Source organism: Hibiscus syriacus, unplaced genomic scaffold (assembly GCF_006381635.1).
Source record: "Hibiscus syriacus cultivar Baekdansim isolate YM2019G1 unplaced genomic scaffold, ASM638163v2 tig00111427_pilon, whole genome shotgun sequence".
NCBI classification, from domain to species: Eukaryota; Viridiplantae; Streptophyta; class Magnoliopsida; order Malvales; family Malvaceae; genus Hibiscus; species Hibiscus syriacus.
Window position 1 is genome coordinate 4,706,897 of NW_024063088.1, and position 12,494 is coordinate 4,719,390.

Consider the following 12,494-nt stretch of genomic DNA (forward strand, 5'->3'; position numbering starts at 1 on the left):
CTTGATAATATCACTACGCTCTGGTTGATGTAATTTGAAATACAGTATCCATCACAAAGACAAGTGGACAACTTTGATTATTCAATTCCTGTTTGTTTTTAGTAACCTAATGATAGAATGTGGGTTAATTAAAAATAGTTGACAAGGCAAATCTAGACTATGGATTTGTTAAAAGAAACAACTATGGAAGGACAAGAAAATCTGGTACTGTGTGCGTTCTTTTATACCTGGGCTTTGCTTCCAAGCTCTTTGCTTTATTGTTTATATGATTTACAGTAGGAGTAGAGCTGTAGAGGTAGAAGATTCTACAGCTACCGATCATCACAAATATCCATTCATTCATTCATTACTCCCTTTCTACTTTCGAGGAAAGAAAAAACAAAAGGATTGATGTGAATTGCTCAATTATCATCTTTCATTCGCTCCTAAATTTCATTTCTTGAGATATTTTCCCAGTTTCCCACTTCTTTCATATTCACCTTGCTTGTAGAAGACAAGAGTTACTGCTACTTAACTTTGAATTCAATACCCTTCGACTTCTGTTCTGTTCGTGGATTCCTGTGTTTTGCTTTTTTTTTCTTTTTTTTTGTTGATATTTTTCGGTCTGGGAATTCTTCAGAGTTCTTCAAAATATATTGCTACCCACATGGGATTGGTTCCAACTTGGAAACCCAGAATCGCAGATCTCAAACTCCTCCAATATGGATTCAAAATTGGGTGTAATCTTCAACTCCCGTTACTCCCAATGCGTCCGCGAGGCTCTCGACGAATTACCCGACAATTTCACCATCACGGATCCTTCAATTCCAGGCCACACAATCGTTTTCGCCAGCCGAAGAAGAAGTAATCGGTCAAAACGGGAATATATTTCAGGGGCCCAAAACTAATCGAAGAACGGTGATGGAAATAAGAGAAGAGATTCGTGAAGAGGGGTGTTAAGTGAATTTGGTGAATTACGGTAAAGACGGGGCGCCGTTTTGGATGTTGTTTCATATGAGTCCCGTTTTCGGCAAAGAAGATGGGAGGGTGATTCATTTCGTGGCTGTTCAGGTCCCGATTACTAGGAGACAGAGGAGGAATCGTGGGGTTAGCTTGAGTGAGGATGCATCGGCCCTGAATGAGATTATGTTCGGCTCTTGTAGGAAGGGAGTGGATACCAATTCTATGCTGGAATTGGGTCTTCTCTCCTTGGATTCTGGTAGTAATGGTTCCTTTTCTCAGCTACATCTTTATATTGTAGCCATTATTGTTTGATCAATTGTAGTTGCTTGAACATTTGATGCAATTAAATTATTGCTGGTTTATCAGAACTAGAGCCAAACTAGCTTTTGTATTTGAGCTAAACTAACCGGACACTGTAGGAAGAATATTTCCATTCAGTTTGTTATCAATTGTTTATGGAACAATTTGAGTTATGACAGCGGTAAGTGGTTTACTCTTTTTGGATTCGACAGTTAGCCGTAGTCAGTGATTTTGAAAGGACGTTGAGTGAAAATAATGTAAGAGAGAAAGAGAGAGAACGGGAGATGAGAGTTTAGATCTCTGTCTTTAGTCTTACAATAATTATCCGTAGATCTGATCTCAACAGATCTCTTGGGTCTGTCAATGATCTTATCAAAGAATTATAGCTGGTCGGAAGATATGAAGTTCCCGAAGTTCCGGTTTACAGAAAACTTCTTCTGGAGATTTCAGTATCTGGAGGAACTGTAGTGGGATTGTGGCTTCCGGAGGAGTACCTCCGGAGATACGACACAAAATTACATTTAATGTGAAAACATGTTCATAAATAGCAGTTTTAACGAATATGCTGATTGCCATATCAAACGCATTTCTCAATTTTCTTTCAAATCATTTCTTTGACCTTTTGGATTGAATTTTGGACTTTTGGTTATCTAAGCTCACTTTCCAACTCAATCACTATAATTTTTGTTAATATAGTTGTGTAATTAGTGCCTACTTTTTGCACTTTGCTCTGAACTTTTCCCTATTCCACCATATCAATTTGTCATTCAATATCTGCTAGCTACTTCTTGCTTTCATTCTTTGTTTCAATGACAATAATTGATACTAATATTCTCATCTTCCATTGCACTTGTGGGTTTTTTCTTCTTTTGATTCTCATAAGTGTATATTACAGTATCAGATACCGAAGAGACACGCAAGGCAAGTGATTCCGAGAAGCGAACTGCAGCAAATGCAGTTAACAACATCTTGTCTGTGCTAATCCGCTGTAGCGAGCCGACTGGCAGATTGGTCTGTGGGAAGAGATGCAGTGTACCTGGGGTAGGCTACATCAGTGCATCACTAAATAAATCACTTGGTAGAATCAAACAAAGCTTTGTGCTGTGAGTTGTTTGCAAATTCGTTGTTTTCAATTTTTATAACAATAACCATCTTTACCAGGGATTTCTGATGTCTCGTTTTTCCTGTTACCTGCAACATATTTCCATGGCCTTGCAGAATTGATCCACTGCCTATAGTTTATGCAAGTGATGCCTTTTTAAATTTGAAATTGACAGGTGCTTTAAGTATCTAATTTACGATACTCGGCATCATAGTCAACCTCGTATAATTACTTCACCTGTGAATAGGGAAAGAATTAGGGTAGATTTTTTTGTAAACTCATTTAAGGATGTAGTTTATGTAGCTGATTACGTGTAACAACCATTTCCCGTATACGTTCCCGTACACAAGTCACAAGTGTCACATGATTTTTAAAAACATTTTCTTATTTATAAACCTGTAAAATTTTGTTTCGAAATTTAAAACAAAATATTTTTAATATAAGGTAAAACATTCGTTGTAAACTATTACAAAGTTATAACTTAAATACATTACATAACATTTTTCTTAGATTCATAAGCATGTCATCTAATTATCAAAAAAATATATGATTGTCCTATAGTTATTGATTAGTCAACCTTAGATTGATGTTCTTTGCTGCACTCCTGACTCTGCTAAGTCTTTGTTTTTACCTACGCGTGAAATCAACACACATTAAATATTTACTTAGTGAGGCATAGTAATTTAAATGAATTGAAAATTCATACATAATCATATTATAGCTATTGAAATACGAACTAAATCGTATACTTCATAAAAATCAGTTAATCATCTCAATTAAACCCATGTTTCTTTTATATAGTCATCAAAACCATTCTTAGTATGCCCAACATACTTCTTTTTCTGTATTTTGTTCCCAGTTATACTTTATTTTGCTCAATATATGTTAAATAAGAATTTAAAGTACAAACATTGCACTGAAGTGTCGAAATGGCCATTCACCTTTTATGAATACCATGAGTGTCACCTTTCTGTCCATAATTCATCGTTATGCATTTTCATTTATGGCACCTTTCTGCTAATAGTGCATCGGTATGCATTTTCATTTATGACACCTTTATGCCAATAATGCACAATTATGCATTTTTATTTATGACACATTTATGCCAATAATGCATCGTTATGCGTTTTCATTTATTTCGATAACATCGATAACCATAACACAACATTAAAATTCATCCATTCATTTTAGAGCAGTTCATACTCTAAAACTTATTCATAATATCATTTCTATATACATTATGAAAATATACCAAAATGTTGTAAAATATATATTTAACAAAACATTTGAGATTGACTCATCGCGAGTCTTTCTCCTTTCATACAAGTACTATAAATGCACTTACCTGATAAGCCTCGCTAATAAGCTGTAATGATGTCCGACTATTCGACAACTTTATCTTTGCCCTTTTTCTTGCTTAACTCAGGAGCTTGGTTATGATTTACACAAGCATCCATTAAAAACACATACCATACCAATGTTAGTATATTCCCTAACATTTATACTTTAATAATACTCAAAAGTACTATTATTTTCAATTTCTATTACAATTTCAGCCTATTTTACAATTCCAGACTCAATACTATCGGTATTCCTACCATGGTATCGATACTTCTATAATATGATACCGATACTCCCTTTCAGTATCGATACCATTTCTGCATTCTGGAATCCATGGTATCGATACCCACATTAGTATCGATATTGTTCATCGTAATTCTTCAAATTTAAACCTATAGTATCGGTACTATTCTTCCAGTACCGATACTCCTACCCAGATTTTCCATTTTTCAGCTTGACTTTTACCAAATTTTCGTTTAATCTCTTACTTTTACCTTAAACTTAACATCACTTAACCCAACTAACTCTCCTCCATTTAGCTTCTTATAACATCTAAATTCTCCAAAGAACATCTCAAAATAAGAATCATACTACTTTTTCTAACATGTTTTTGATCACATCCAAGGTTTCTAATTTCTTATTTACTTCTTTGACAATTCAAATCTACTAATAAATCTCAATAAAAACTCATATTTTAACATACCATTCAAAAACTCATTTTCTTCAATCTCAAATAAATTGTCCATTTCTTAGTTTTAATCTTCTATAACCCTTCCTTAAGCTTCCACATCACTTAAGGTTTCAAGAACAAACCAAAAACGAAAGGAAAAACTAGATAGCTGAAGCCTTACCTTTGACTATGGAGGAGAGCACGGTCACGGGGAAGAAGAAGAGTAGATGACTTAGTTTTGTTTTCAACTTTCCCCTTTCTTAAATCCCTAATAAAATGAATTTTAAATTCATTTCACTCTAAAGTACCAAAATGCCCCTTCATTCTTCCATTCTTTCTAATTGGTCTTAATTAAATCATTTCTTATACTTTACTATTTATTCAATTTAATCCTCCAAAAGTTTAAATTCTTTCAAAATAGTCACTGACCTAATATTTGGGGTATTACATTACGTACTTCTTTGCCTCGATAGGCATGAAATGTTGGGGCTTAATTTTGCAGTTTTGAATGGTGCTGATACAGACACTTCAAGTTTACAACAGGTAAACTGCTTTGATCCAATATAAAAATCGAAACTTCCCGGGTTATATAGTAACTCAAGGACTTTCTTGCTTACTCTTTATTCCAGATAAAGGAAAGCATTCAAACAGAACAAGCATGCACAGTACGTATCTTAAGTTACAGGTTGATACTTTGACACTTCCAATGTTTATCGAAGTACAGGTTTGTCCCCATAAGGTCTAATCATGTATGTCTTGTTAATGTACCAGGAAGGACAGAAGCTCGTTTGGGAATTGCCTTCACTTATCACCTGTTCGTAATTGCTCTGGCAAGGTAATGTGTTATTGAATAGGTATTATCTTTTATATGTCCAGATAAATTCTATGATCTTAATTTTTGTTGTGCTGTTGACAAGATGAATATTATTTACTCTGGTTGTTGGTCACTACTAGTCTCTCTTCAACTTCAAACACTGAAGTTATTGCCGATAATCGAGGTGGAGAACTTGAAATATAGGCTAAGACTCAGTTATTGCCGATGATCGAGCTGTTAATAGCTCATAAATCTGGATTTTACATGTTTTAGTTATTCTCTATCATCTAAAGCCTGCACGGAGAGAATCAATGCTTTAGAGATTGTTATAGTTTTTCTTTTGTGCTTATGATTTGCCCTCTCTTAACCTAATTATATCTGGCTCAGATAGCTTACTTTGTGGGCGTTCAGATAGAGGAAAAGTGTAAGAACACATGCCGACACGGGCTAAGTTCTGAGATGAGGCAACTTAGCACCGTTGGCACGGTGAAGGTTGCAGTGAGGAGCTTGTCAATGGCTGCGGGCTCCTCCAAGTCATAGACGGCTTCTGTATTCTTTGTAGCTGTATATTACACACCAAACACTTGAATCCAGTCTGAAACTTGTAATCTCGTACCGGTGTAGATTATCTTTTGTAATCTCGCCAACGATTACCTGTCCGAAGTGACAAAATGTAAAAGGGAGAAAATGGTACTCCATTTAGAGAAGGAAAAGGAATCATGGACGAGAGATTGTTGCAGGGGTTCATAGGTATGTAACGTTGTTTGTATAGGAAATGTATCAATAACGTTTTGCTACACTCGAGTCAAGTTCGAGTGCGACAGCCACACCAACTAGTTTGTTCTAGTGCGCACTTCCTCGAACCATTCGGTGTACGACACACTGTTGACGACCTTACGGCAAGGAAGAAACCGATGATTCTGATGACAAGCAGCATCAATTGCCGACGACAGTTGAAGCTGACTCTGAACCATCCGTAGTTGCTGCCTACCCTTCCGAGTCTGATGCACCATCGCCTCATCCGAGACATCGACAAGTTAAGCGTTTTCGAGTTTAGCTTTGTTGAAGATCCGTCGATGGTGATGATAACAGTTTTTCCTCTATGAAAATTTGAGTTTAGCTTTGTTGAAACTGAAAATCCAATTAATTTCCGAACAGCTGAATATTTAATCTTAGAAATCAAGGAAAATTGTAATTTGTGTTATTAAGGATTGGAAAAAACTTTAAGGAAAATTAATATGAAATAAATCTATTTTATAAAAATAAATTAAAAAAATTAAAATTAATATGAAAGATTTGAGAACTAAAACGAATTAAAATAGTTTTAAAAACTTGATTGATATGAATAGTTTACCCCTAAATATAGTATGCATATATGATCTTAAAATGGTTATTTTAAATTTATTTTTATAATTATAAAATATAATATATTAATAGTATTGCAATTTTAAAATAATAATTTAAATTATTCAAATATAAAAGTAATTTAAATAAATAATGGTCGTTTAATAAATTTGAATTTAAATTATATATATATATTAGTAAAAGAAATTTAAAAATATACTAAAAATTTAAGTGTTAACGACTATTATTTTTTTTCCAGAAATATCACTTGTCGAAACGATTTTTCTTAAGAAGTTAGATTTTAAAAGTCATACCATTTTTAATTTATCTCATTTGGTTAATTTTTAATTTAAAAAATATGTTATTTAGAAAATCTCTCGTTTCGAGAAAATTTGGGATTCCTTTTAAATAAAAAAGTATGGTTCGAGGAGTCGCCTCCAATATTTGATTAGGGTGTGATTGGACACCCAAAAACGTTTTGTCATTTTAAATAAAAATTAATTTTAATTAAAATGATAAGTTAAGGTTTATGTTACCAAAAATCGAGTTTGGGAGTTGCTTACATGTGGGGAAGGATTAGCACACCCACATCGCCCTAAATCAGTACCTAGTTGATTAATTAATGTCTTTGCAATGAAATTTATAAACTCATTTAATTTGATTTTGGATCCCTTAAAACAACAAAAAGTTAACATTTAAAAGTACCAAAATAAATTAAATTAAAATTACCAAGCCATTAGAAAGATAAAGAATATTCGATTATTTAAAAATATCGAGACCATATCGTAGGTGAGTTCTAACGACATTTTCTCAACAAATTTAAATAGCTAAACATTTCATTTTCTTTCATTCCCAAATTTTAAAGTGATGAATCAAAATTTTTAGGTGTCACTGATGAGATACACTTTTAATTCAAAATCATCAAAACGACCCTCTAATGAGGTAAGACAAGCCACTCAAAACAATTTTAAAATAAAAGGTATTACCCTTAATCCAATTATGTGATAAGAATCAAATTATGCACGTGAGGCTATCATACGAGTTATGCAAAATGATGTATTTACAAACAATTACAAATAAATAAATATATACATGCAGTCCACGAGCATATAGAAAAATAAACACCCTAGTAATTTTAAAGACAATAAAAATTAGACATCATCAACACTAAATTCTAGAATAATTAAAGAAAAACCATTTTAATTATCATTAAAACACATGTATATATATGTATTTATATTAATATCATGAAGGACTAAAACCATAGATATCTAAAAATAAGAGGGCAAAATGTGAAATAAAAATTACATTAAATAAACATGTCAACAGCTAAAATGCAAATTAGCAAAAATGCAAGCACTTGGACTAGTATAAACCTCACACATTCGTAGAACTATAAATAAAAATTAAGCAAAATTACATTCCAAATGTTAAATAACATGTAATTACAAACAAGGTAACCCAGGACGAAAAAAATGCACATGAAATATAAGGCCAAATTTAAAAGTTCATAAAATTCTAATTTTAGGGACAAAATGGACTTGAATAGAAACTAAGAGGACCTGTAACCTTAATAACCCACACGCCAAATATGGCTGCTCTAAACACTGCCGTTTTAATTCCTGCATATATCTATATAATTTTATGTGAAAACTAAACCTAGCCTCACTTCTCCACTTTCAGCCGTTTTGCTCTCCTCTCTCCCCTATCTCTTCTACGCTAAACAGAAACTTCAAACAAAAATCATGGTGACCACCATGGTGACACCCTACGCTAAACCCCGATAAGGTTCTCAAGGAACTTAAAACTCTCTGACCAAACCCTCTCTTTTACCGATTCATAACCCACTGAACCAAATGCCCAGACCGAACATGAAATCGAACCAACAACACATTTCCTACTTAGATTTAAACTTAAAACCGAGCCTCTTGTACGCATACAAGCCCTGACTTCGATGACAAATGATTAGGTAAATTTCTCCCTATTTTTTATTTTCTATGTTTTGAAAGAAAAATAACAAACCACACATAGAATTACTGAATATTTCGAAAAAAGGAAAATAACATGTTTATGGATTGCTTGTATTGCTTTTGAAAATATAGGGAAGACCCCTGTTACACGACTTGATCTTTGAATTCGGGAATGTTGTTTACACTGCTTATGTTTTTCTTGTTGTTCTGTTATGTAAAAAATAAAGAATGGGAAAACAATTTTTCGTGTTGTTTCAAAAATGGTCTCCGGTTCCTCTTTCTTTCTACTGATGGTTCTTTTTCTATGATGACCGATAATCTCTTTGGATTCCTTTTTTTGTTTTCTGTCTGTATCTCCCTTTCTTTTCGTTCCCCCGTTTCCAGTGGTTAATCTCCTCTAAAAAAACTGAACCCCCCATTTCAGTTTTTTTAAAATTCTGCTCATGATAATGGAACCTGACTTTTGGGTAACTTCTGATAACTTGTTAACCTCCCATATATGTCTTCATTTTTTAGGGAGTATTCACGTGGGCTGGAGGCTGCTTTGCTGGGTCATTATTCTTGAATTGAACCTCCAACTGGCTTGGGATATGGTTTGGGTCGCAAGTAATTTTCTATAAGCTCGGACAAAACGAGCATCTACAGCTGCCCCTCTTTGCTCATTGTCGTGCAACGAGAATAGAGACAAGATCAATAGATGATCAAGTTTTTCCGGCCATGAGAACTTCAAAAGATTAATCCGCTTCTCTATTACTTCAGGATGAACGAGACTTGAAAATCTTCGAAAGATGGGCCCACTCCACTATTCTTTCAGGGAATATAGGACTTGAAACATCTTCGGAAAACGGGTATGCTCCATTAAACATTCAGGGGAGATCATACTTAATCTTGATTTCATTTACTACTCTTTCGTGAAGGCTTAAGATTGATTTGCTTCACTACTCTTCCGTGACGACTTAAGATAACCCAGAGAACTTATCATCTTGCTCGAAAGGCTTACAGATGACCCAAAGAATTTAATCATCATGCTCAAAAGGCTGACATATGACTCGAATGATTTAATCATCATGCTCGAAAGGCTTACTGATGGCCCAAAGGATTTCAGCATCATGCTCGAAAGAGTTACTGATGGCCCGAAGGATTTAATCATCATGCTCGAAAGACTTACTGATGGCCCGAAGGACTTAATCATCATGCTCGAAAGACTTACTGATGGATTTACTTTACTACTCTTCTGTGAAGACTTACAAATTACCCGAAAGATTTAATCATCATGCTCGAAAGACTTACTGATGTCCCAAAGGATTTCATCATCATGCTCGAAAGACTTAATGATGGATTTGCTTCAATATTCTTCCTTGAAGACTTACAAATTACCTGAAGAATTTAATCATCATGCTCGAAAGACTTACTGATGACACTTACTGATGGATTTAATCATTATTCTCGAAAGACTTACTGATGGACTTGCTTCACTACTCTTCCATGAAGACTTACAAATTACCTGAAGAATTTAATCATCATGCTCGAAAGACTTTCTGATGGCTTGAAGGACTTAATCATCACGCTCGAAAGACTTACTAATGGCTTGAAAGGCTTACTGAGTGCGAAATATTGGAAATCGCCTTCTTACTTTTCAAAGATTTCATTTTCTTAAAACATTACTTTCTTATTTTTCAATTTCATATGAAGACACCCTTCCCGAAGGTATTCCAGATGGCCCGAAGAACTTATCATCTTGCTCAAAAGGCTTACAGATGACCCAAAGGATTTTTAATTATCATGCTCGAAAAACTTACTGATGGCCCGAAGGACTTATAAAATGCGAAATTGTTTACTAGGTAAGAAATCTTTCTCACTTTTCAAAAATTTCAATTTTCAGATTTTAATGAGAAATCTTTCTCATTTCATTTCATAAAATGACTTAATGGTCGGGCCACATGCCCTGATTCAAAGTAATGCTTCCTTTGTGGATTAGCCCCCTATGTTCCTCAGGTTTTGCCTCTCTAAACATGATTCCCTGTATTCGATGTTTAACTTCTAACTTTCACTTGTCGGGATTTTAACATCCCGCATCTTTTTTTTTCATTGGAAGATCTGTCAAAACCATGAGTTTATGCATGAAACACGAATTCAATTAAATGTATCAGTGTAATGCATTTTCTTTTATGCAAATGATGTTCTCATGAATGCATAAATGTTGAATCGATCTTCATTTGCCTCCAAAGTGATGAGCTCAGTCTTCTTCCATTTGATCATTCCTTTCCAGGGTTTGCTTGCAACATCTCATAATTTCCAACTTGCATTTTTGAAGAGCCATTTGATCTTCTTATATCTTATTGTCGTCTTTGTTTTTTTTCCTCATTTCGGATAAATGGTTTCCTCTCTCAACTTCTTTCTATGGTCAGAAATATGACTTTATTGCCCAATTTCCATCATAGACTCAATTGCACTGTCAGAGTTATTTTTCCAGGACTTTGCTGTTGATTGATACTCGACTGACTTCCTCTTCAAGTTAAGCTCTACTCAATATTCAAGGTTTTCCCGTGACACTCCAAGTTGTAAGACTCATTCTCAATGTCTTCTTGGTTTGAATCTTGTCATCTCAACATGGAATGGGTTTCTGATCATGCACCAATGTGGGTACTCATGGCTCTTTTTTTGCCAACATGGTCTCAATCTAGTATCACAATAACAATATTATCAAATAGCTTGAGGGTTTCTCATCATATTGCCACAAATACTTAAGAAGTGATCAATTTTTCTATCAGAATGTCCTGTATTTTTTATATGAGTTGGGATATGAGTGCCCCTCTTCCAATAAGGTAATCATTTTCTTCTTGACTGGGTTAGCGATAACATCACAAGAAAATGTTACAAGTTTTATTCTCCAGTCCTTCTAATCTCTCAGACCACTTGCTTTCAATATTGTGAAATGTTTCATTATTCTGACATCATTTATTCTTTCTACAATAGAGGCAGAATGAGCTTCACTAGCTTCAAGGACTTTTCACCTTTGAGACTGTCATGTTTGAAAATGTTTTTTCTTTCTCTTATTTTAGGGATCAAAGAATGAAAGAATTTTATAAAACATTGCCCCTTAATTCAGGCTCACAATCAAATCAAATCATAAACATGAGTTCAAAGAATATCAAAAGAATCAATAACTCTTTAATGTTTTCGGAGTTATAGCTCTTTGACAAGTGTCAAAATTGATGGGTTGGTTTCAGGTTGGCTTTATATTTTCTAAAGTTTCGGCCCCCAAAATTTCATTTCTTTCTCGGTGCTTGTGAACATCGAAACATGCTCCTATTTCTTGGCTTGCTATTTTAATCGGATGCAGACAAAATGACGCAACCAATCATAATCAATTACTAGACTTTCTAGAACACCTCTATTTCGGTTCTCTGAAATCTTCCATTTGTTCAAGCTTCATAGACTCATCTAACACAGGCAGTGCAAAAATATCGATGTAAAAATGAAATTCATGAGTGCTCGTGTGAAATTAACTATAACAGGTGTTCCTTAACTCCCTTAGTCTATCTTTACCGAAACTCCTTATTTATAAATTTATTTAATTTGCCATGTTTGGCTAGCTGAATTCAACTTTATTGTATATATATTATAATCGCCTTTATCGGGCTAGCTGAAGGGTTCATCTCATCAAAAAGTGTTTGACTTGACAATTGCAGTGGAGCAAACACCGAACTACCAAACATCCAAGCAATGTCATGGTTTGAATACAAACTATTCATAAAGCTAGGGCTTTTGTGTTTCCTCTATACCGAATTGCTTTAGTGGAATAGCTCAGCTTTATTGTTTACATATATAATTATATTTTGGGTATACGGATTCAATTTCTTAAGCTTGTCAAGAAGAACCTGTTATAATCTAGGTGTTGTTGAAAGTTAGAAAATCTCATCTTTAGAGTTCAATTTCTAAGTAACTGACCTAAACCAGATTCACCTACTCGACTATTCCATCTGCAAAGATTATAATCATCATTGAATG

The 12,494-nt window shown here is 34.2% G+C and overlaps 1 pseudogene; it reads left to right on the plus strand.

The window, feature by feature from the left end:
- The first annotated feature begins 269 nt into the window (after positions 1 to 269).
- On the plus strand, positions 270 to 5,956 carry LOC120163091 (annotated as a pseudogene).
- Positions 5,957 to 12,494: the final 6,538 nt, after the last annotated feature.